The sequence below is a fragment of the Corvus hawaiiensis genome, chromosome 6 (genome assembly GCF_020740725.1).
Source record: "Corvus hawaiiensis isolate bCorHaw1 chromosome 6, bCorHaw1.pri.cur, whole genome shotgun sequence".
Taxonomy (NCBI): Eukaryota; Metazoa; Chordata; class Aves; order Passeriformes; family Corvidae; genus Corvus; species Corvus hawaiiensis.
The window spans coordinates 43,321,033-43,348,255 of record NC_063218.1 but is presented as its reverse complement, the minus strand read 5'-3'; the positions used below and the strand labels follow the sequence as shown (position 1 = coordinate 43,348,255).

At 37.1% G+C, this 27,223-nt stretch overlaps 1 protein-coding gene across 14 annotated transcripts in view; it reads right to left on the bottom strand.

Moving 5' to 3' along the window:
* LRRC4C (leucine rich repeat containing 4C) overlaps positions 1-27,223 on the bottom strand; it is a 498,265-nt gene that overhangs the window by 69,126 nt on the left and 401,916 nt on the right. For 4 of the 14 annotated variants that reach the window (XM_048306066.1, XM_048306080.1, XM_048306079.1 and 1 more), the window contains exon 1: positions 23,668-25,538. The exons of the other annotated variants lie outside the window; for them this stretch is intronic. The gene's annotated coding sequence lies outside the window, so the exon portion shown is untranslated. Of the gene's footprint in view, positions 1-23,667; positions 25,539-27,223 lie in introns of those variants that run through there. 14 annotated transcript variants of the gene reach the window in all.

The following is a 27,223-nucleotide window of genomic DNA, read 5'->3' as shown; positions in this document are numbered from 1 at the left end:
TGACAGATTCTAACACCAATAAAGAGTTTTAGATTGGCTATACCTCAGTATAACCGGCTTCAGCTGTTCCAGAAGGTCATCAGCTGCTACAAAGTGCCTGACCTGACGGCCATAGTCAGTGAGAGTTCCATAAAGAAAACAGTGAAATAGGAATTTCATTAGGATAGCTCTTACACAGAGCAGTGTACTGGAATACCATAGATTCACAGAATGGCTGAGGTTGGAAGGGACCTCTGTAAGTCATCTGGTACAAAATCCATGATCAAGCCTGAAGATTCAGTGACCTCTGGCCTTGCATTAGTGCAAGGGGTTGTCCTTCCTCAGGTGCAGAACTTTGCATCACTGAGTATAGAATTTCATGAGGTTCCTGTCAGCCCATTTCTCCAGCCTTTGAAAATCCCTCTGGATGGCAGCACAACACTCCAAATATGCATATATAACACATTCTTGGGTCATTTCTTTAATACACTGCTAATTTTGTGACTTCACTTTTTTTTTTCTTTATTTCCTCCTGTGAAATATAAAAAATATTAACTTTCCCCTTCTTCTTTTGCAATTTACAGAATTGATAATATATGCATTATGTGATTTTTTTTTTAGCAGAGACTGAATTTTTTTCATACTTTCTGGGAAGTATCTATCACATTGCGAATGATGCTACAAGAAAAAAACACTGCAGCTTGGGCCTATTAGCCTCACAATGCATTAAATCATGTTTTTATAAAAAAATGTGATATAATAAATGAAGCATCTGTAATCTTATCTTGGTGCTCTATTGAAAGTCTAGGGGTCTAAAGGGCTGAATTATAGCAAAGGGATTTTATTGTTTGTTTTGGCTGGTAGGGATTATTTTGAAAAAGAAAAGAAATAAACTAAGACACTAAAGTTCTGATTTCGGGTACTCAGTGCTAGAAACCTTATGGCCTGAACTTCAGGGTTACTGAAGTCCCAGTGAATTCAAAGTTAGGCATCATCAAATTTTTGTAAATTCAGAATGTGCAGGTATTTAAACTTGGTTAATTAGATACCAACACATCCACCACGGAATATTAAAACATGCATGGCAATCCACTTCTTTGAAAAATGATTATGTAATTTAAACCACCTTCTAAGAAGTGGAATGATCATAATCAGTGAAAATCAATAAAATATTTCATAAATGGAATGCTACATAATGTCTAAGTTTTATTATGCTATAATTATTTAAAGAAATGAAAATTAAATAAAGCAGGTATGAAGCTATGAATAATTTTGAAACTTTTAACTTTAAACTACATACGCATTCCTAATACAGATATACTGAATCTCATTTATGCTGCATTAGTGGCAGTCTCAGTGGAAAGAAAATCTCTAGAAGAATGTTTCGAAGTTAATTGACAAAAATACAAATTTTCCCTCGAATTTGCCTTCAGGGAAGAGGTAGATTAAATAACTGTCCTTTGCCCCAGCTCTCTTCCACTGACAAGGAATGATGGCATCTGAGGAGGAGATACTGTCAGTCACCACAGCCTTGATCATGTATATGGCTGGCACCTGAAGGAATATTGGATTCAAAGCATTATTGGATGACAAAGAAATTTCACCAGTATATTTCACATTATCTTAGTCCATCATCTCCTTCATACACCTTACAGGAGTCTGATGCAATCATGGGTGCAAAGTCGCCCTAAGTCTAGGCAATCTCATAACCAAAATAATAATGACAAGCAGGATATTCAGAGATGAAAGAGTGACCAGAAAAGCTTATTTTAGAAGGATAGATTAGTCCAACATGACTAAATTAAAAAAAAAAAAAAAGTGATTTTATGAATATCTGAAGGTTACAGATCTTGAGGAAGAAAATTTAGCACGGTACAGCAAGAACGAAATGCCAATAAAACAACAATAGTATGAAATGAAGGTAATAAGCTGAATAGTAGCAAAACACTTCATGAGACTGAAATCTATCCAATAGAGACATAATTCTGTAAGGCAGGAACATTTGGAAATAGAGTAGACAAAGCATGAGACAGTATGAAACAATTGTGTACTGATGACACAGAAGGCTAAATCATCTATATTTGCCTTTTTGTCTTTGAGATTACTTCTTCTAGTCAATCATTCTGGAGCACCACTACATTTCAACACCTCTTTCTTTCATTTTCTTTCTCCCTTCCTCTTCCTTTTGAAAGCACCATCAAAATAGATGTGACCTCATTTCCCCTCTTTTTCCTCCGGCTTTAAAGGAACAATCTGTATAATCACTATGTTTACCCAAATGTTTTCACATTTGGTTCTTTATATCTGAAAACCTATTTTAAGTAACATCTGGACACCGTGTTCAACATTCCTCCCTTAAAACGTAGTTTTCTGTAGTCACATGATTTACATAAGGTCACCTATCACGAAGGTCAGTGACCTTATAAAAAAGTAGATGAATGAGTGAGGAAAGATTTGGGCTGGAGAAAATGTTAAGTATCATGACTGTTTACCACAAGTCTACATCCATATACAAAGTTCATTCACAAAGAATAGACTAAGGCTCCTCCAAAGAGACCAAAAAGCCTAGAAGCCTGCAAGCATTTTAGAGAAAAGATTTAATATTAATACAAGTCTAGAAGGTAGTATTCAAAAGTTCTTGATGACAGAAGAAAATAAATGCTTCTCTCTCCTTGTTTAAAAATAAAAAATCAAGCCAGTTTTGGCTTTATTGGCAAACTATTTTAAATACAAGAATATCTGTACATGTTTGTTGAAATGCTCTATATTTCTAAAGCGGAAGAGTAATGAATTTCTAGGATGTTTTTAGTAATATTCAATTTTTTCCAAGAATTTTTTTTCAAACACTTTTAAATGTCAAAGGCAAAAGAAGGAAAAACACAGTTAGTCACTAGTACCCTAATAGCATATTTTTTGTCAGTAGCTGCTAATATTTTTCTTTTAAAGAAATTGTGCCTCTTATAAAATGCTTATATTATCACTTTTTCAATACAAAAATCATTATCTACTTTGAGTCCCTTGTAACAAGTATCTGAAGTATAAGATTTTTGTACCTCAATCCCCTCAACATTGTCACTATTACACTCAATGTTAAGATAAGGAAATTTCATGTCATTCAATAAAATGCCAAAGTTTTTAGTCCCAATGAAAGAAATGAAAAATAAAAAATATTAAAATTATTTTCACATTTTATTTAGTTTGATTAACTTCATTTTTATGTGTGGTCTGCAATTGGGCAATTATCCAAGAGCTTCTACTGCCTTTTGGTGGGGTACATTCAGTAGAAAAATCTTTATCTACAGAGGTGTTTAACTAACTTGATGGTGTTTGGTGTGTAAGAGCAGGATCTTTTAAAGGAAGTAAATCTGTCCCCACTTGTTTCTTCACATACAATAAAAAATGAGGCATAATTTAAACTTTTTATTTTTTTTTTAAATTCTCAGCAGCTCTTATCGTCCTTCTCCTTTCAACTCAAGGGAAAATAATACTTTTTGCTTGATAGTCTGAAAGTATGATTTAAACTCATATTTCCACACCTTCTATTAAACTAGTCTTAAATGCTGGTGAAATTCAACAGTTGGCAGAGTGCACCGAAGATGCACAAGGATGGAATAAATGGGGTTCTACATATCTGGGACCGTGTGGGAAAGACGATGTGATAGAAAAGGTTTACTAAATAAAATATTAAAACGTAAATAAATAAGTAATAAGTAAATACATAAATAAATAATAATGAAGTAAGAATAGAGTAAGACTAAAATAAATAATAAATAAATAAGTAATAACAAAGTAAAACATAAATAACCTGTGGTACTATAATCTCATGGCCCACTGATACTTTGTATATCATAGGAACTTGAGGAATGCGGGAACTCTAGGCAGAAGAACATACAAAAAGTACTTGAAATAAAATTTACCTGTGTATCCCTGAAAAACTATATATACTGAGCCAAGTTTGGAAAAAAAACATCACAAAGAATATTACTGAAGTATTGCTAGTTCCCACTAAACACTAATCTGGTTTAAATTCCAAGGAGATCTTAGAGTTTTTGTTCTCTTATTTGTAATACAATGAAAGGAAACTTTGAAATTAAAAGTCATTTCAAGAAGAAAAAAAAACAGAAAAAAAAACCCCATAACCCAACCACAATATTTGTATCCATTTCTGATGAACAGGAGAAAATGTTATGGCAGTCTATTGCAGTCAAGTAGAACCTGGTGGGTTTCTTGCCTTGGTACCCTTACCACCTCTTGGGATAGCTATTGTGAATAAGTAAATGATTGCCTTGGAAGAACAAATGATTTAGCCTAACTGGACTCAAAGTCTCTGTCATTTGTAAAGGACAGTTAAATAAGAAATTATCCCCTCCATCCAAGCTCATTTTAGGGCAATTATAAGAAGCATAATACATAGTGATATGTTATGTCTACTGTGTATAAATAAGGAGGAGTTTTTCTGAACATTCCATATTTTATTATAGGAAAAGGTTTCTATGTTATCTTTAAAGAACACTGAGAACAGCTAAAAAACCTGTTTTACAGTAAGTCCAAACCCAAAAGATTTTGGGGTTTTGTTGTTTTTTTGGTTTTTGGGGTTTTTTTTTTTTTGGATCAGGTTATTCTCAACATGTTCTGGAAACCAGGAGCCAGTCCTCTGAGCAAAATATGAGTGGCAAAACTGGAGTTATGATTGAAATCTAGCCTTGCCCTAATAGAGCTATGGAGCCAAATAACCACAGCAACACTTGGATCCTTTTGCTGCCATGTACTCAGTTCTGGCTGAAAATGGAAGTGTATCCACAGTATTTGCCTTCGATGCTTGTAGTATGATCAGTCATATCAAAATACTGTATCTTTATCATACATCTGCAAACCAGAGAAATTATGTGAGTCTACCAAGGAACACAGAGAAAAGAATATATTTTAAAAGACAGTTATTTTTTTTCTTTAATGAAAAAGTGAAGTGACCTCTAATCTCTGGAATCCAGAAAGAAGCAACCTAAACCCAGAACCATATTTTCAGATACCATTACAGAGTTAATTTCCTGAAAGGAGGGCATTTTGAGAAACTTAAGGACTGAGTCAACAGAAATATCTGAAAGATCAAGAAGTGCAAATGTCTGCAAGCAGCATGGCTCGATACAGGCATAGTGACTGTTCAAGTAGAAACTCTGAGGGATAGAACTGGGAGGTCCTACTGAATGATGCCAGGTTGAGCACAAGCATTTCCACTGAGCGCTTTGGGAGTACAAATGGTCATGATGATTTCTAATAGTCCTTTCCATACAATAATTTCCTGATTCTCTTTAATTATAAAAGTGGCAACACTTGCACAGACATATTCACAAATATTTTCTGTTAAATACACAATAAAATTAATTAACAACTTAAAATATGCAAGAATTAAGTAAGTAGAAGTTTAACAATTTTATGCAGTTTGAAGGGTTATTTTAGGCACTTGAGTTTGAAAACAAGTCCAGAAATCTTAGAAAAAAAGTAGAAAAAATAAGCTTTTTGTTATCTAAACTGCCAGCTGACAGAAACAGACATAGGGGGAAAAAAAACCAATCATGGTTTGTTTTTTGTTACATAATGGATATACTTTTATAGGTGTCATAAATTAAATTTTATTAGAGATCAAATCCAATATTATGCACAATAATTAAAATTTTAGAAGAAATAACCACTATTTTGAAGGAACAGAATACTTAGTTCTAAACCCACTTTCGTTTGTTTCCCAAGGATCTAAAAGGTGCTGAACAACCACAGCCTCTAATGAGTTTGTAATCCTATTTTGCACTTGGCTTATTATAGCAACTTGCATTTCTCTTCTATGGCTCAATCCTGCACGGTAGAGAGATCTAGTCCTGATCCGGTAAAGCATCCTGAGTGCTGCAAGCTGTATCCAGATCACACAGTCTCCAGATATTTCCTTTTCAGTAAGGATGATAGATGAAGTAGAAGGGAGACTCTTTGCCAACACAGAAGAAAGCTGAAAAAGGCTTACGTAAAAAAGGTGGTATTGCAATAAATTGTTTTCCTTATGAATCAAGGCATTGTCTGATTTGGAACTGTAACTAAATCACAATTCCCTTCCTGGGATTCTTCTTGGATATTCCTTTCCCTACTGGAGGAGTTGAACAACTGTTCAGTCTGGCTTTTCATTTACTCTCATCTGTATTGTCATCTCATGCACTATAAAATAACTTGAATTTTCAAGCTGTGTTTTTCAGATAGGTGTGAGTCTTATGTTCATAAACTAATTATACTTTTTAATATATTTTTTTGCTTTTATATTTGAGTTACCATTATTTGTTAGAGTTTGTTTTTACTCCATTTGTTATTAATTAATATGTTGCCAACCAAACAATGATCTATAATATTTACAGCTGCTAAATTTTGCTGCACTTACTCTGCCCTACACAAAAGCAAGCATAAAATAACTGCCTTTTAGGAAAAGGGCTCCATTTAATATTAATACCTCTAGGTTACTGTCTCTTGATCACTCTGGAATTCCTTCCATCCATTTTACCTCCACTACAACTCAGAACAGTGGTAGAAGCACGGAAAAAGATTTACAGGAAATGAAAATTTCTTTTAAGAATTAATGATGTATTAAATGTCTTTGGATGAAGGAGGGATGAAAGGGGCAAATGGTTCTTTTAGTGATTGAGACACTTTATTTGGACTTAGATAGGATCTAATGTATCAATAAGAACAATGAGCATAATTACTCAAAGACTTTTGATTTAATTTTCTTGGCCAGCTCTGGAACACTGCAAAAGGAACCCAGTTGTGCCTTGATTGCACATTTGATATTAAATGATGTTATATTTTCCTCAGTGCAGTGCAGAGAGTTACTAACACAGTAAGTCAGTTACTACGCATGTTCTCTGTAATACTCTGGTCTTAGCAAAATGAAAATACATTTTATAAAAGAATCAGGTAAGGAATAAAGACAACGCTCACCATGGAAATGCTGTACATGTGACTGATATACCTACAGCAGGACTGGACTTAGGATGCCTGTGTTGTATATACATAGAGACTGGATCGAGCAATAAATGCAATTGCACAGTTAAGCTAAACTACATTTATCAGTCCGATTTAATAAGTGTTTCCATAGCCTGTACCATAGCACTGTGATCATTCATCTTCCAGTCTATTCAAGTACACTGACATAATCTAACAACATAAGCTTTGAAAAAATAAACATAAAACCAAACTACACTAATTCTTTTTTATTTGAAAGATAGGTCTGATTAAAAACATGATTTACTTTATGTTAGAAGTCAACTGTTTCTAATGGTATCATAGGAGCTGAAATCCATGAGAACTGCAGCTTTTGAGGTTCTTTGACATGGCAAACTGTGTATGCAAAGTGTTCAGATATAGGTTGTTGTCTTACCCAAAGAACTGATGTTTGAGGGCTTCAGTTTATACCCTCTGCTATCACAGATAATGGTGGTAGCTAATTCCCATGCCTTCTGGAATAGCAGTGGTAAAGAAACTAGAAACACAAAGTATGTAAAATTTAAATTGAGGATTCTTTGTCCCAAGGCATTAGTATTGTGTATGCTTGTTGTTTGACGACAATTCACCCCAGACCATCACTTCTTGCTTTTTAGTCATGGTGCATAACAACTGTCTCTCATTTACTCTAGTCTCATTCACATTTATTCAAGAAGAATGAAACTAACTAGGAAGAGCTATTTACACTGTTTGGGTAAGTTTACGGGTAGCATGAGCCAAAATACAATGATCTTTAAAAGGAACTTACATTTTAGAAAATGGGATTTTTTTTTAATTTCAACTCTCAAAATATTGTAGATTAGTATTTTAAAAATATTTCTACTTTTGTACCTACTGCCTGAAGAATGAGAAATGCTCAGTTTATTTTCCAGCTGTTAAGAGGCATTTACTTCCTTCTAAAGATGACTGATGCGCTGATCACATTTCAATGCAAGAAAGTATCACCAAATAAGGCCAGAATTTTCCATTCGCTTCTGTTGTATTTAGGCAATACTTGTTCAGAAGAATGTTCTAGTTTTTCACCCATATTTAGAAAGCGTATTGTGTACCATGGTGAGATAGTCTGATTCTTGCCAGATTTGAACAAAAAGGCAACACAACGTTAGATAATTTTAGTCATAATGATACCATTCAGTGGAATCACAGTTATGCAATGCTATGTTTTCACAGCATTGTGGAGTTGTGTTAGGATACTAATTTCTTGGCATTGTAGCCCAATTATTTTCATTTATGAACTCAGAGGGTGGAGGGAAATATGCCATGCTAAAATTTGAAGCAGTCCTTTAACTTTCTACTGTGAGTCCATTGCTGCACATACTCTATTACCATAAGAGTGGAACAACTCTGCTATTACAGAAGAGGCAAATCAGACGGATTTAAAAAACAGAGGAACACTGTCAGTAATTTTTTGATGAACAGCAAAGGAGAGGAGTATAATATGTAGAAAAGTCAAGTATGAAGCAGGTCTCCTTTGTGCAATGTAAACCAAAGCAAAATGCAAAAAAAAAGTACCATCTTTTTCTCTTCATCAACTGAAGTGTATGCAGACATCTCTTAACCTAACATCCACCACAAAAATAAAGAAAAATACAGTATGTTTGGGAGACAAAAGTGTCAATTCTTTTCTTTAAATTCCTAGAAAGTCATGGCTCTGACTCATCCAATTTTCTCAGTTTAATAAAATACGACCCTGTGGGAGTAGCCTATTGTAAAATTTACCATAACTATCTTCTGTCTCCAATGTGAGAAATGAATTCTGAATATGTGGACAATTTCTCCTTTATTTGGGTAGTTAACTGTTGATGTACCTCTGTGTAACTTCTACCCTGATCATTCTCGCAACATGAAATGTACACAACGCACAAAACTTTGATAAGGACCTCTGAATTAATGTAAACTTTTCCCAGAATTTTTAAAAGAGGATGAAGTTAAGAGGGGGAGAAAAAAGAATAAGACCCATAAAAATTAGGAAATCAATAAACAATTCAGGAATTCACCAATGCTACTCCAAGTACTCCAGCACCAAAAGAAAAAGACTCTGTGTTAAACTCAATTCATAAAGGATACTTAATGTGCCAAGCAAAGGCAAGCATGCAGGTGATATCCATTTCAGTGTTTTGTGTTGTTACCTCCACAGTCAGTCATAAGGAAAAATAAAAACAAAACCAAAATTAAAAGTGAAAAGAAGAGGAAGGAACCTAACACTACATTTTTCCCTTTCCCAAAGTCTGTTAAAATTTTATTTTACTGAACTTGCAATTTATAAGCAGTAATTTATATATAGGCACAGTACACTGGAAACCTTACATTCAGCCAAACTTCTGATCTTGAAAACTCCCTCTCAAATGAACAGTTTTTTACACATCAGAGTATTTCTAATTCAGTAGCAGACATGCCTTCCTGTGCAAACTCATGGCAACTGACAATGTGAGAAATCGAGACATGACCAAGCCCTTTGGCTGTGCTGGGAGTTTCCTGGGGGTAGGTTGGTCACAGTAAATTGTCCTTAGCTGTGAATTTCACTTTCCTCCCAAGACTCTAAATCTCTTGACCTCTGAGTCACATTTCAAAGTCCACATACTCTCCATCTGTTTATTTGCAAAGAAGGGAGAGGATGAGTGTCTGCAGAACTAGAGAGTAGGTTGAAAGGAGATGATTTAGTATCAGAGATTACACCACCATTTCAATAACAATGCACAACTCCAGTTGCTGACTTTATACCTTTTCATGCATGTTTGCTATGAATCAATAAGCAAATGCTGTCATGACTAAATACCTCTGACAAAAAATAAGGTTGTCTACATCAGGTCCTAGGCCTTACCACAGCCAAAACTTTTATAGGCTTTTGCAGATATATATTATACTTGGCAATTAGCTGCCTAGATCTTTGTCATTGATTTGGTCCTAACCTTCCAGTAAGACAAAGTAAAGAAATCAGTGTCCTGGGTTCAAGGAAAAAGGGACATCTCTATATTAATGGAGTACTACAGAAACTTGTCATCCATCAGTAGGAAGTGGTTCATCTACTAAATGCATAACAAGCTGACACATCATTTCAAATGGAAGCAACCAACCTTATGAATTATGACAAAAAGAACTTTATATCTTTAGTGCTTGTGAAAATTGACAATTGGCAGAGTAGATAAAATTTCACAGTGTCCAGGGAAAAAAGAGTTTGTGTTTTTCAACCATTGTATTGTATGAACTGAAAATAAATGAATAATATTTTTGGTGTAAAATATGTAGAAATCCTGATAAGGTTTTGCTTGAATACTCCTTATTTACTTATTTAGAGCTAGAATATCAAAGCTATATTTAAATAAGCTTATGTTTGCAATTATCTACTCTTAAGAGTAAGAACTGGTAGGCTTGTGATCTTGCTTAATTTCAGGGAAGGAATTTTTTTGTTGTTGTTTTTTTGTGCAATTCAATTTATGCCCAGAGTACAGTAAGTCAGTAGGAAAAAGGTCACTAAGAGTCTAAATATAAAACAGGGCAGATCAAGAAAAACCTTTCTTAACAATTGAAATACAAGAAAAGAAATTGACCAGTGTCTCCAGAATTATTTAATGAATAGAATATTTATGATAATAGATGCATATATTTTTTTGTTTTAATCTCTTACTCTGCACTGAAACACTGGTTTATATATGGTGATACAGATTTCAATAAAAAATGTGCTTACAAAATGCCTTTTACTCAAGTACCTTTCACCCAATTTAAATCTTACATTCACAAAATCTCTTCTTAAATCCCACTCCCACTTCTTAAATTACATTAAATTTGTTTTGATGTCTGAACTATTATAAATAGATAGTGTTGGCTGCATACATTGTGGAAAAATCTGTCCTGCAATATGCGAATGCAATTTCTCTTAAGTTCCAGAGAGGTAAAAAGGAGCACATAGAGTCTGTGTGGTTTGTTTCAAACAATGAGTAAGAGGCCACAGAAAGGTCAGAGTCAAGAAATCTCTAGTGGTGCTCACTGCAGTACACAAGACTTACCATTCCACTATATTTAAATGTATCACCCAATTGCATTTTCCTTTCAAAAGGTATAATTTGAAATGATAGAGGGGAGAAAGATGTGAAACGAGCCCTGTTTTCTTGCTTTTGGGAAGGGGGGGTGATAGTTTCATTACTTGTTTTCGGAAAAACTCATTCTTAAACCTTTCTGAAAGCAGTTCTTTTTTTACCTAACTGCCATGTAATCAGTGTTGGAAACCATCTAAGATCTACATGACTAATGTGTGCAGATTTATATCCCACTCCTACCAAAAAAAATACATATATGGAAGCTGGTGCTTTGCTAAAGTTATATAAAAAATACTATTTCCCTGCTACTTTTCTACAATGCAACCAGAGTTGCAAAGAATCATCACTTTAATATGTCATAAGGCCAAATACACTCCAAAAGTTTCAAGAGCAATCTATCCACTTAAACACACATACATACACTTACAGAAATATATAGCTTTAGCAGTGAAAGTAGTTCAGCTCATACCAGTGAAATTAAGCTGACAGCTGCTCTAGTACATTTTTGCCTCAATATAGAATCTGTTTTAGTTTCAGTGAGGTTTCATTTTGGTCCATAGCTCCATCTGCATAGAAAAGCTGACAAGAACAGTGTTGTATCCTATCCTAGGAGCTTTTAAATTTTCATTAAAAAGAGCTACAGAAATGTTCAAATTCGGGCAACAGTTTGCTTTCCCCCAGTCTCCTCAGACACCTCTCCCCAGTGCCATGATCATTCAATGATAGTTCTAGTCTTCCAGAGACCTCTGGCAGCAAAGTACTCTTTGGAAGCACAACATGAGAGAAAGAGCTTCGGAACTCTGCTCCCACTGGGAGGAGATGAGCTGTTGACAGACAATATTCATAAGTAACTCTAGTCAAGAACTGAGGAGCAGTCCTATCAAAGTTAGATTTCCTAGGAAGTAATCCAAGTCCATGTTGGCCTCTGTAACCACGAGGCTGGTCCCAAGCTAGGTCAATGGTTTGAGAAGCAGTTACAAGAACCTCTGACAAGAGAATTTGGAGAAGGGACTGGGAGGGAAGTAAGAGAAAAGGACCATCCCAAACAGGATTTCAGTAGTAAGGAAATTTACTGTTTCTGTTGTAAGGAAGCAGTAAAGGATATTTAGCCACCTTCCTTGAAAATCCAGGACTACAATATATGGAACACATGTTGCAATAATGCATAAGGATTAAGATGGGGTATGAATTTTCAAACTGCTGATTACTACGCTGGCTACCTAGACAGATATTCTCAGTCATTATTAACAGTGCTTTTGGATAATATAACCTACCATGCACTAGCTATGCCAGCAATCTTAGTGCAAGCTCAGTGCAGTTTAGTGTTTTATACTCATGTGATGCACACTGTTTTCTCCTATAAACAAGCACATGACAACACCTAATTTGTTTTTATAATTCCTGCAGAAGTAGTGTTATCTATCCAAATGCAGGGTGCAGTAAAGGGTGTGAAAAAGGAGAACAGTACAGAAAAGAGTATCATGGTTAGAAGTATAACTTTGTCTCTAACCTCACCCAGAGCTTCCTAATATTAGGAATGCCCTTTGTTACCTCAGAGAATATGTTCCCACATTCCACTACCTTTTGGACTAGCTACACTCAGCCATAACAATGAAATTGTACACTACTCCAGGAAGGCTCATGAATGGAGGAAACCCAATTTATATGAAAAAATTGACTTGGACTAAAGAATTCTAAACAGAGAATGTGAACACCTATCTCACCAGTAAGTATGAAATATGTATATTGACTTTAGATTTCCATCAGCAATTTTTTTCAGAAGTGTTTAGAACAGTGTCCAAGGAAGGTGAAGAGTAACTAGAAATATGAGAAGATAGCCCATTGAGACTGCATGTAATTTCAACCTACACTACCAGAGGCTTTTATGCAGAGACGCAAGGGAAAGTTCACTTAATTCTTTCTTCCTCTCTGTCTTCCCAAACCTAAGACACGAATTAGCAAAAGAAATAAGTAAAATAAATAAAGTCCACAAATGGAATTATTTTATGAAGACAGAAAAACACGTTTCTAGTCTGAAATGCTTAGCAGCTATTCACAGCAAGAAAAGGATGTGTTCAAAGCAATCTTTAGTGTCCTTAAGCAGAGAGCATGTTGAATATACCAGCTTTGATACCTCTTTATTTAGTCCATTTCAGACTATTTCTATTGCAAAATAGATACTATCTGACCAACTATTGCAGAAGTTCATGTCTGGATTCATATCAGAAGCCTAAGCTGGATACAAGCTCAGAGACAATAATTTTGGTTGGTTTTGATTTAGATGTTGAACACCTGGATCAGCCTAAACAAATGGACCTCTTCAGGCTGGAGGCTCAGGTTGTTGTAAAGACAGTGTTTCAGAAGTACAACACCTAAATGCTTGCTAACTTCTAAATTATGAAGAGAACTCCAAAGGAGGTAGAAGCTTAGTCACATAAGTTAGTGGATTGGGTACCAAGCGAACAAGTAAATACACACATTTGTTCACCCTCAGCACAGCCTTCAAAATTCATCATTATGGAACACTTCAGATTTGACAAATTCACAGACTTCAAAGGACATTTTTCCAGTCAAGCTAAAGTCTGAGGTACTGAGTCAGAGTACTGTCATAAAGATGACCGAAAACCTTCTTTGGTGTTCTGATAGCAATCTCAGCAGAGAGGGAATGATGGACTGCAGAGTGGAATCCTTTGGGGTCTTTTGCTCATAGCAAGCTACACATACTTGTGGACGACAGGACTGGAAACCTAGTTATAGATGCCCAGGTTCCTTTTACTGGCAGATCACAGGCTGAGGGTACAGGGACCTCAGAATCATCTACTCTGCCTTTCTGAATTATCAAAATATACAAAACACTATAAGGCATATTTCACTACAACTGTCTTCCACAAAGAGAACTCCAAGAGACAGAGAAAATAACTCTCCACTAATTTAAAAAATGGTAAATTATTTTCAACATTAAAATTATCCTGTAATTTCTAATATGAATTTATGAGACCTCAGGTTTCATCTATTGTTTCTTCTTAGAATTTTATTTGCTATATTACATAATATTTAAACATGCATTTTTTTCCTTTTAAACTAATCACATCAATTCTTGAGTTTCTTAATGAATAGATTAACGTTCAAGTACTAATTATTTTCCTTTTTATTCAGCACTGAATATTTTTGTGGATCAATTATTTTCAACAAAATTTTTAAAATGTGGACAAATTCAAATGCAAACAGCATTCCAGTTTTCTCACTGACATTGTTAGAATCATTATTCTGTTCCTCTGGCATGACATAATATTTTTTAACACTATCAGTGTGGGAGCTCATGTGGAAATTCTTGCCTGTTGTGATCTCAAATCCTTTTCAGAGTTCGTTTTACAGATGAGTGTCCCTCATTCAGAATTTGTTCTTCTTATACGTAACATTTTGCATCCAATATCACTCAGTATGCCTGTCTTATTTATCATGCTGCCTCACTTGGTCTCAAGGAAAAACTTCTCAATTCATGTGATTGAAATCACATCACTATAGCCAATGGCATTTAATTAACTGGCACTCACTGCCAGCTCAGGATCAACAATACAACAATAAACCACCATACTAGATACTTATAAAACAGCAATAAATACCAAAAAAAATTTAAAAACCTTCCTATGATCAATCCCATAAAGCAACATCACTCAGATATCCTCACAGGCCATGCTGGTTATGAGCAGGCTCACTCTGCCTCTCGACACATGGGTTTCCAACTCTGGGTGGTCCCATACTATCGAACAAAATCCATACTATCTCCCAGTTCATTCCTGCTCTTACTAGGTGCAGATCACCCTGTGCAGTCACTCCACCAGATGGATGTTGGCTCCTCACAGTGCCCAGAGCAGCTGGGTCAGACCAAACCAAAGGCTGCAATGAAAGGGGTCAATGTCTGGCAGCATCAAAAAAGTTTTTTTGCCCTATTTCTCTAACCTGTCCAGCCATTCATGTTTAAAAGCCTCATGCTTCTCTTAGACACTTATTCAAGCTTCGTTTTGCGTTTGTTTGTTCGGTTGGTAGGTTTTTTTAATTATTATTATTGGAGGGGTATTTGTGCTTTTTCCTACTTTACGGGTTTGGTTTTGTTTTCAATTCTCCTCTTTAGCATCATCAGTTTTGGGAAATGTCGTCTCAGCTCACTTAATCTTATTCACCCAGTTTACCTGACATACCCATCCTAACAGCTGTTCTTATCTAGGTCATCTTGCTAACTGTAGGCTCTACGTTTACATTAAGTGATATTTTCTGTCAATGATTTGTCTAGAACATTGGTACAATTATTGTAAAAAGAATCACAACATCTTTATAATACATTAAAAAATATTTCCTCACAATACTTACTTTTAAACATCTTACAAGTGCTTGTAAGCTACTTAAGAATCCTATGCTTTTTAAAGTCTGAGTGTACTTTATTTCCATGGTAACTTCTATCTACCAGCCAGCCAGTATAAAAGGGTCAAATGGTTTGCTTGATAGAGAATACTTCCCATAATACCATACTATTGACACTAAACTTCTACCTGCCTTAAGTTTCTACCAGTTGAATTCTGAATTGGATTTTCAGTTACTTTGCCTAAAATTTATGTCAGGGGAAATGGTAAATGGTTACCAAGTCTTTGCAAGTTTCACTTGTATCATTATAATGTTTTCTAGATACATACTCGGGACAATTTTTTGAAAAAGTAAAACAGAACTGTTGATTTAAGAATATTTGTCCCCTAATAAATATTCCTTGAAATCCTTTCATGATAAAATTTTTTAATAGTTTTTTTTTTCCAGATACAGAATAGAAATATTAATTGAATTATTCTGACAGTTATGCATCACTACTGCCAATAGCTCTTCACAGGATGTGGCCAACAAAAACAACGGCAATACTCCCTTATTTCTGGTGTATTCTAAGACTACCACACAATCACAACAATTCTCTCCTATGACATCAATTGTACTCCTCTTATACCTTATTTTTTTATAGAGATTGTTCTATGATTTCCTCTTTTTTCCCTACTATGTACTAGTTTATTTTGATATTGGTTTTCGTTTAATTATTAAACTTTTACTTCCTTTTCCTTGTATCAGACGGACTCAAAGTTATAATTTGGATTTTTTCTATGGCAAAACAATATATTCCTAGAAAATGACCAGTTTATATTCACAGCCTTCTGTTTATATATCCTTTCCAATCACTTTTTCTCATAATTTTCCCCGGGTTTAGAAGACAGGTATTTCTAAAGCAGCAACATTGACTGATTTTCATCTTTGATTTGCCATAGGCAATCATCAGCTTCATCTTTCTTTGCCACAAAAAAAATCTTATCTAGATGATACTTTAAATTAGATGCAATACCTTTTGTGATAGGAATTTATTATCTATACTTCTTTGCAACTTGTAATGACATTCTACTACTTGCTGCATGACATTTTCATATATATACCCAAACCTGAAATTTCCCATTAAAAAATGCAATTATTTTTTCCACATGTTATGCAAAGTTACCTAAGGACTAAGCCATCCTCCACTATGGTTTGATTCAGTAGTCTTTAACAGATACCTCCAGGCCTTTACTTAATGTATGTAACTCAATCTTCAGGGCCAGACTACTCAGGAAAATGTACATTACAGAAAGAGGGGTATCAACATGAGCATTCACGGAAGGTGAGGCTTTCTGACCTCCTTCTGGTTCAAAGGACAAATCCATTATGGTTTTAATTCCCTGCACCATATACAGTCAAAATTCACAAAGGCGTTAAATGCAATAAAACTCTTATTGAAGTAGTAGACTGTGCACTGCATATGAGCAACCTGAAAGGTTAATGGGGTCACCATCCTTCCCCTCTAGTAGCTGTGTCATCAACAACCTTAGCAAAAATGAACCTCAGTTCTTTAAAGGATGTTACAAATGTAAAAGCTTTCCTCCGGAAAAATAATGTATAACCACTTGTAGAAGAATCTGCCTGGCCAATAAGGGCTCACAAACTGAGTAGGGACAAAGAAAATCCTTGTAAAACCAAACAGCTAAGTGAAGAACCCTTAACACAGCATATATGCCCTTTGGCAAAGAAGCTCATGGAATTCAATATATTTTTGCACACTTCATTTGAAACTTGCATGCATTGAGGGACAAAAAAGTATGATTCCTTAACCTTCTTCTTTCTGTCCATGTAAAGACTCTTCTAGATTTTAAAAGGAAAACGAGCATTTTTGTTAAACTGATTATAACGTGTCACAATATTCAGTTATTGACTTAAGTAGTCAATACACAGATTACACCATCCTAAGCACCAAGAACTCAGACCTAAAATATGTAATTTTAAAAACAGCTGGTTTTGTTAACATAAGGTGAGGTATTGCTGTGGCAGTGAGATTAATTCATCAATTATTACATTACACACTGATAAAAAAAATGCACTAACACCTGGAATGTCAGCAGGGGTGGCAAAGGAACATGGAACCTTTGGAAATTTGGAAGTTTGCAGCATATTAACTCAAAATGGTATTCAGATCATCTTTTTATATCTGTAAATATAAATACTTATTCTGTTATTTATCTCTGGAAATAAAGAAAAAACAGAACAAAACCCTACAGAGCAAGATCAGTCCTGCTGAAGTAATTACTAAATATCCAATTGAGATCACTTGGAGCAAAACTGGGTTTGTCTTCTCACAATAACAGAAGAAAAAGGAATGTAAAATGAATTAAACTGGTTGCATGGAAGAGCTGCTACAGAATCAGCTCATAACATTACAATGCTGAATTAAGACCAAAAAATGAGCATTAGTGAATAAGAAACCTCAATCCTTTCCATTAATTCCTGCAAGACAGAAGTCTCACTTATACCAGTTCATGGAGAGATTGTCATCCTCTTGTCTTATATGAATGGTCCACTAATAGCTGCTTTTGGAGATTAACAAGAAAGTAAAATGTTAGTATATAGGTGATGAAGATCCAATATGATGAAACTTTTATCCTCTACTCCCTGCCATAAGTTCCAATAGAAACAACCAAAATCTGGTGAACTTCAGTAATTTGATGAGTGGGCACAGCACATGAGAAGTGAGGTGAGTGCCCCCCATCCCGGTCACAGATGGCCACCTTTTTCCCATTGCAAAGATTCTGGGGTAAATTCAAAGTACATGAACAGAGTTAGTGTGCTTAAGGTCTTAAGATAGTCTTTATCTAAAGACCATGACTAAGGTGCAATGATAAGCAGTGTGAGGAAACCTGCACTGTTATGACTCATGCTGCTACCCCACATCGATAACCCGGCTCTTTATGTGCTTGGCTTTATTTCCCACATAACATGGCAAGTGGGGGAAGAGATTATTGCCATGAAAGTGAAGAAGGGCTTGTAAGCAAAATCAAAATGTGCTGCAGATCTGAAGACCACTAATACTTTCTGAAACTTACTACCACTGTTTTTCAGCATCAGGTCAGATCCTTTGGGCAATCATTCTGATATATGTATGGTGAAGTAAAAGCACCAACTCCTGGGCCTTCTAGAAGTAAGGTCATACAATACTGTCTATACAAATATGAAAGGAAATCACATCCATGTTTCTGAGAATTATTTTAATGCACAGGACTGTCTGAATCCCATAATCCCGTAGCTGTCAAATAACTGATTCCTCAAACACAAAGAGCATTAATGAATGCTCTGAATTGCTTCTGGTTTGCAGAGAAAATATCATTTATTTAACTTATTTTGCTGTGATACTTCTGAGTAAGCTTTACCTAGTTGCAAGTGAAATAATTGTTGATGGAATCTTTTGCTTTGTTTTGGGGTTAGTTCATTTCCTTTTTAATTCTTCTGGTTCCTGGTTATATTGCTCCCCCACAGTCCTGACATAACAAGTACAAACTTGGCAGCAAATCTACAGTAGATTTTATTCAGTGATCTGATGCTGCCTCTCTCCCTTTCACAAGCAGCAAAGGTAAATCTTGTCTTAGCACTGTGGAAAGAGAATTTCAAGAATTACAGTGGTGTTAGTATTTAAATTTACACAAGCTATGGTATATACCTGAAATGCATTTTAATATGCCCAAGGAATAGATTCAGTCCTGGAAAATTCATTGTTGTTTCTAATTGTCAGCGACTGCTACACTTTGCTTGCCTGCAGCCATCCAATTAACATATCACCACTACAGAAAGTATTGTAATATGCTCAATGTCCTAACAACAAGTCTCACACTGCACTTCTATCCAACAATTTCCTCCTAATTTGGTTTCTAACATATTAGAAAATATCAGTGAAGAGCATACAGACCAATATGCCATCAGATAATGCAGCCTGCAAACACCTTTTCCTATTGCTGTGCAAAGTTCTGCTGTGGAGGTATTCCTGGTAGTTTAGAATATTGAGAGAGATAGAGAGAGAGGGAGAGAAGGAAAGCTCAACTCCAGAAGTGGAAAACATGTAACTTGTGCCCTGAGATATCGCTATGGCAACATTTAAACAATGAACAGAAAGCCCTGCAGGATTCTGCTCTCGCTTCCTTGGATACCAAATGTAAATCCTGATCCTCTTTTATTGTGTGCATGCACAAGCGTCTGATTTTTGCCTTTTCTGCTAACAGATAGCGAAGTATCCAGACCCCCTACCAGGAACTGCACGTTAATTCACTTCCATGCATTGCAGCTTGTGAATATGCAACTAAAACACACCACTGGCATAATCATCTCTCCCCTCTTGTGTCCCCATTTCTACCCTCTAGGAGAAAAAAATGACCACGATAGTACAGCTAAATAACAGGTACCCTTTTTTTTCTGAATGGAATCATTAAATAAACCACTCTAAGGAGTCACAAGTCAATCCCCAATGTCTTCTGCCATGAGAGGAAGTAGAGCCAGGATCCTTTCCAAGGGCAGCTCCTTGTCCGAGCTGCTAGATTCAAGCATGCTGCAAGGCTGCCTTCCAGATCAGCATGGATGCTGCTGTTCCTAAATCCTTCTCATCTGGGTTGTCCTGTGGGGGCTGAAGGAGGATTGCTTTTCATTATGATTTTCACAGAGCAGCTGGCAATGCTGAAAAGCCCCTGAGAATAGTAACCCGAAATCCAGTCAGCTTGACTACTCTAGAAAATACTTGGTAGGTGCCAATTGCATATCTTCAAAGTAATTTTCATCCCAGACTGAAAACAGTAATTCCAGCACCCTTCCCTCTCCCCTTGTTCCCTCACTAGCCATCAGAAACAAAGGCACATCTCCAAGCCAACACGAAGCCACTGTGGCAAGAAACCGAGATGGAGGCTCTCTCTCTCTCTCGCAGTGCTGCTGTGCACAGTGCACTCCTTCAGGGAATATACTGCAACTTGGATAGCCTGGCTTGGGAATTTTCACCAGCACCAAGCTCTCTTAAAATGTGCTAAAATCCTGTCCTGAGCCCCATCCAAAATATTCCTGCCTCATATTGCACCAGCAAGAATCTTCATGCCAAATGTGAGACAGCTTTTTAGGTCACAGGCAAATAATTTTAAAGCCTACGTATAGGAAGCCATAGCAACACCTCTGGAATCCCTTTGTTTTTCTCCAGTCCCACTCAATTGCTTGTACTGGCTCACATCTACAGCATGTTTTCTTGGGTCTCACCTAATCTAAAAGCCTGTTTTTCACTTGTCAGAGGTATCAGGCTGGGAGATATAGTGACACAGTTGACTCCGGCAAACTGAACCTGCTTCAACTCTAGATCAGTGCAAATCATTCCTGACATGAGAAAAGACACAGATCAGCCACCCCTTTGCATTAATAACTTACACTTTGACTGAAGTTCGAGGTATGTGATCTCTGACCTTCTGGAAAACAATTAGAACAAACAGAGCAAGACCTTCCAATACAGCTTTATCTTTCCTCCTGTACAAGCATTTAAGGCTTAAATATACACATAATGATTCCTTGTACAGTTCCAAAATCCCAGATGCCTGGGGTCACTACCAAAAATATCCATGGCTTGAAGAGGAGACAACCCTCAGGACCAGCATATGCTACTGAATGACACACCTGTGCTCAGACACTTGCAAGGGAAGTAGCAGAGACAACCAGCTCCAGCCTCTGGTTGAGCAGATATATTGCTTCTCACTTAACTGGATGCTTGGATGATGGTTTTAGCTATGTATTTTATGCCCTTTGGGCTCTGGATCAGCCTCAGCACAAATGCTGAGAAATGCTATACTCATTCCCACTTTGATATCGAATGAGTTAAACTCTGGGCTGTTCCATGTGTCTTTTGGCTACTGTATTAAGTGAATGATTCACTGAAGTGTGAAACTGTTGCCTCTTTGGAAGCAGACACACATCCCTAGCTTTTTAATGTTGACAAGGTTTGCCTATTTCAGCCCAAACTGGTGACTAAATTTTCCCAGTGCTTCCTTATCACATCAAGAAAATACTCCTGCTAGTTATTGTACAAAATGAATGGGGAACTTATGACAGCTTTCTATTGTCAAAAACTGGAGTTGCTCTATCAAATTTTCTGTTTATGTGTTCACTTGACAGCAATCCAGGGAAAAGCTTGGAGATGCCTTTTCCTTAGCCAGCTTCTTTTTCCTTCAGTAATTACTGAGCAGCAGCTTAACATAAATTTAGCTTTTCTGTTACTGCAACTGCTGATGTAAGTGTAGCCCACAATAGGGCACAGACTTATCATGATACATGAAGGAATAAACAAGAGAGAGTTTTGCACTTATTTTCAGATGCTGACAAACTTATTACCCATTTAATGTCCCAGCAGGAAACATGGGCCCAGAGAAAAAAAAGGAGGCTAAAGTGCTTCATACTAAAACGATTTAGCTATACTGAGAAGAATGAGAGTAATTGGAGCTGGAAGGAACAATTTTTGCTGTGCCTGCTTCCTTCTTTTTCTGAACACAACTACACAAAGGGTCGGATTAGTTCGCGTGGCCAAACAAAAACTCCAAGAGATTTCCTTAGGAGCAGAATTGAACCCTAAATCTTAATCCTTTTCAAGTAGCCAATGTTTAAGAGGCATGACCTCCAAACAGAAGCACATGGGACACATTTGAGAGGGAAAAGTTCTCCTTTCCATTATGCCAAAATATTCAGGACATTTACATGAAGTAACAGTAGTGATGTAAGTGAATGGAGAAGGGGGGGAAAAAGGACGAGGCTAATACTAATTTGTGTATTTATCCAGGGAAGTTACAGTTCTGTTTTGTGTTGTTTCATGCAGGCAGCTTGTGAAGTGAGAAACGCTGCTAGAAAATAAAAGAGCTAAAATCTGGATCTATCAACACTTCTTTCCCTCCTGACTGCTTTCCCCTTCTCCAGAGTATTGCTGCTAGAGAAAAGTAAACTGAGTGGCAAAGGTAGTTCTGCACCTTGCCTGCCAAAAAAAAGAAATACCCATTCCTATTCAATGGCTCATTGAATTAGTTGTTTCTCCCTCTCATTCTGCACCAGTTCTGGCCTAACACCTTCAGCTGGAGCCTTAACATGTGAAGGCCAAGGCTGAAGAGGGTAGAGGTGAGGGAGGACAGAAGGGGAAGAAAAAGAAAGAAAACTCTCAACCCACGAGCTATGCAGTTATGCCAGGAGAGGGGACGGAAGTAGCACTCTTCCCCACAGGAAAACATGGACCTCTATTTTAAACATCATGTTATCCTCCCTTTATTCCACACTCCCACACGACATGTCTTCAGGAAGGGAGAGATATTTACTGGTCTGTCACACATCATTGCTAATTTGTGAACCCCACCATCTACAAGCCACTTTTTAATTATTTTCATTTATCAGCATAATAATAAAAAAAATCTCTCAACACCTCAGTATCCTCTCACTGCTTGTCAATCAAAGTAAATCTCTTTCAACTGCCACGAAAGTCTGAGGGGACTCTGGAGGATTCACCACAAAATCACAAAGAATTTCCGAGGAGACCTGGAGGGCATGGGTGGCTAGTACAGCAGTTTCCTAAACTCCCCTTCAACAGAAGAATGTCCTCTCACTGCCTGTCACTGTCCTTTCTTAGCAAAGGAGAGTAAAACATGCCATTTCTCTCCGAGCTGCATCTTTAAAATCCATTAAAAGCCCCTGCCCCAAACCCCCCCACTCCCGCCAAAAGCCACCCTTTACCTCCCTGCTTGATTATAAAATGTTCCTGATAATACACCATATTGATCTGCAGTGTCAGACTGGACACCAGCATTCCAATTAGAGCCTTGAACTATTTTAAACACTTACTAAATAAATAAACCTCCTCTGTGCATCTAATTCTATGCAACTTGCATCCGTTTGTAGAGACTGGGCAATCAGGCAGCACCCCCCACTCACTGCAAAGGCTTTCTCAAAAGATTTCTTTGCTAGTGAACATTTACAAACGCTATAGAGACACACAGGCAGGTGTCTGCAACATCCTACCAAGGCTCGAGTTTTAGAAATTTGAGCTACTGTGAGAATTCAGTTCTATCCTCATTCCTTCCCTTCTCTCTTCCCAACCACCCCCCTCCAGCCATTATCAAAATATAGTCAGGTTCTTTATTCAGGTGGGGGGAAAGACTGAGAAAAGAGGAATAAGGATGAAAGAAGAGAGGCAATGGGGCACATTTCCTTTTCCAAAAAATAATAAAATGGAAAGTGTACTCACTGTATCCTCAAAGACTATCCAGCTGGAAATCCGAGTGATTATGAAAAACCAGGGTGGGGGAGGGGTTAGAAAACTATTTCATTTCAGCAACCAAACCAAAATTAAAAACAAGAAAGGAAATAAAAAAAAGGATATCCAATTGCAATTTCCCAGCAATTTCAGTCCATACAGGTGCCAATCCAACCCAACACTGCTGAACTCTCCCCTTCTGGCAATTTTGTTTTCTTCTTCTCTGTCCTTTATTTTCTCTGTGGCTTTCAACTTTTCTGCTTAAAATTTCTGTAGTGGTAATGTTGATGGTTGCCTTCACTGAAGGATAGCGGTTTAAAATAACAGGAGAAAAACAAAAATCCTTGCAGAGGATGAATGGTCCTTTTCCTTTCTGAAACTTTTCATTCCACTGTGGATCGTTTGCCTAGTTTCCTTTTTCTGAGGTTTTCTGCCTCTCTGGCTCCACTGCTCCCCATTGCTCTCTATTTGTTTTTTCTCTGGAGAGCAGAAATAACTGTATTTCCTTTTAAGCAATCCTCCATCTGTATTCTTTTAATGTAATTTTGTTGTGACACTTAAGATCCAGGTCTTGTCAGGCAATTTTCTTTTTCCCCCTTCTTTGCTGCACTATCAATTATCCAATCCATGTGTCTCCACATTAGAATGGGGAATCCCATTCTTCTTTTTCTCTATTCCCCCACACTCCTTTAGAAAAGAATCTCCTTTAGCATTTAATTTTTTATTCCTGTCTGTCAAAACAATAAACTTTTAGTCCTTCTCCCCCCTCTCGAAAGATCTGATTAGATTTCCAATCACAACCCAGTGCGCAATTGGATTTTTGATTTCGGCAAGAAGCCAGCAATCCACAGCATCAGCACCCTCTCCTTGTTTCAAACTCCACGTTATATCCTTTTGCCTTCCCTCCAACTCCTCTGCAATTTCATAATTTCACATTAAATGAAATGAAGGAGGGAGGGAGTAGAGAAAAATTCAAGGTTCCCACCAGCTGTCAAGAATAAATCCATCACCTCATTATTTTTTAAACACTTGGGATGGGTATTTTTAACGCCCACTCTCGCCTTTGCCCCCCCCACGTCTCAAAATCCTTCAGACATTAAAACTCCCCCGATGGGGCACAAAGAAACCCGGGACGATGTGATTTGTCCTCTTAGCTGTAAATTTCAGAAGCACCCTTTGCTTTTCATTTTAGCTTCCTCTCCATCTTTTGTCCAGCAGCTATACGAATCCAGAAGCACCGAGACCAATAAACTTCTATTTCTTCTTTGAGGAGAGAGAGGGAAAGAGAGACAGGAAGAAGGATAAAAGCTCTCCCGTCTCTGCCTCCCTTTTCCTCTCTTTCTGTGTTTCAATGCAGGTCTGATCTCATTTCCAAGCTGAGCCTGGTGTATTTCAGATGTACAAGTTGGATTTCCCTTCTGCACAGCAGTGAGTTAGTCTCCCATCTTCTTCCACATGCCAGTTATCTTCCCCCTTTTCTTCCTTCCTTCCTGCCTCCCTCCCTTCCAAGATGACACAGTCCCAGGAGCGCAGCCGCTTCTTTCAGCTTTTAGTTTCATCCCTGACATGCATAGCCCTTTGCACAGCCGAGACGCTTCCTTCCTCCTACGAGCTTCAGCTTGAATTCTCCCTGTGTGTGCATGTAGGGACGCATGTATGTGTATATCCAGCTCCTGACAGCTGCTGTTGTTGCTGGGAGTAGCTCCGCTTTTCAGTCGCTCTGGCTTTCTGTTACTCCCCACCTTTCAGTGGCACCCTAGGATTTGCAATTGTCCCAGGGCCGGTCTCTCTGGCTACACACCTCCTTCTCCCTTTCCGTTCTCTCCCCCTGTTGTGATTGTTTTGGTGTTTTTTTTTTTTTTTTTTTTTTCTTTTCTTCCCCCCCCCTCCCCTGTTCTTCTTTCCCCCCCTTCCCCTTTTCTCTGCTTGTGATCAGTAAAATACAATTACCCAATTACCTCCCATCATCTTAGCACTGATTGGTCAATTGCATTAACACTTGATGTCAGGGAAAGGGACCGGGAGCTGCTCCGACGTGGCATTGCTGCCACCTGCTTGACAGACTGGGAACAAACTCTGGGTAACCTTAAGAAATCTCCAAGTCAGAAAGCAGCAATTGAAAAACAAGGGATCATCTAAAGGAAAGGAATGTCAAAACTCATTTTCTTAAAAGCCTGCCTGATTCTGACAGTTCAACCAGTATTCGTAGGTTCCAGTCTAGCCGCTGAGGCAGAGTAAATGACAGCAAAATGAAATGAGGTATAAAGTTGTCTTTGCAAAAGGAGTACAGAGCGACCAGTATTCCCAGGTACCAGCTCGGGCCACAGATGCAAAGGCACGATAGTAATATGAAATAAGGTATAAAGTTACCTTTTTAAAAACTTTAATAGTGAAAATAATTTGCTTTGAAAGACAATCTGTTTTCCTATTATAGAAAGCAATGCTTGTTTGAAACTTGTATGCACATACAAACTACCTAAAACTCCATTTTGGCAGTTGTTCAAGGGCAAAAGCCCTTTGAATGGCTTCAAGGTTTCAGTGAGTTTAAGTTCTGCCTTCAGTGAGCTGTGACAGCCACGCAACAGTGCAGTATCTAGGCTCACCTATCAAATCTGCCACAGTTTGATTAGAATGACTTCTGACACACATTCTGGAGTTTTCTGAACTGGCTCCCTAATTTGGGTTACTGAAGTACTCACATGGATGTTATGCTCTTACCTGCCTACCCAGGTATGTTAGATGTAGTTATCTATGTTACCTAAAATGCTCAGAACTGGGCTTGTGCTGTGTTTCTCTCGAGGATCTAAGTTCAATGTAAATTTTACAGAATATTTTACATGTATAAGGTCAGATACTCTACTCGCTTCATGGAAACAGAATACGGATGATGTACGTGCTGGCATTTATCTCTCTCAAAATCAGAAAGATATTATTTATAGATCTAACTCCTCCACACAACCCCCAAAAAAGAATTAGTCAGGTGCTTTAATGGTAATTATAGCAAACTTCAATATTAAGCAGTAACTGAGTTATTCCATGCACATAATAATATACCTAGCTCTTTGCTCAGTTCTCTCTCAAATAGTCAAGACATGTTTGGCATCCTTACTCAGGCTTCAGCTTTCATGTGAAATTGACATACTTGAAAATAAAATAAAATAAGTTGTATGTCATATTAGAAGTTTTTCCAGAATTATAAAATCCATACGCTAGCTGATTGAGTTAAGTAACACTTACTGAATAATTAACATTGACTTTCAGATTTATTCTACTGACTCAACAGGCTTTCTGGTGAGAAAGTTCTACTAGATTTAAGTTAAGCAACTGAAACCAGGCCCATTTAGCATCTGATCTTACTATGCCTGAAATCAATGTCAAACAAAAATTACCTGGAATGGGTAAAGGGCTGAGTGTGTAGAAATAATAAATAACCCAAACCTAGAGGTCTTTCAAAAATGCTAAAAAAGTCTCTGGGGTTTTTTGGGGAAGGTTATAAATGTGGTAGGAGATGAAGCTGCTGACAAGTAACAATCTTTTTCTCAGTTGG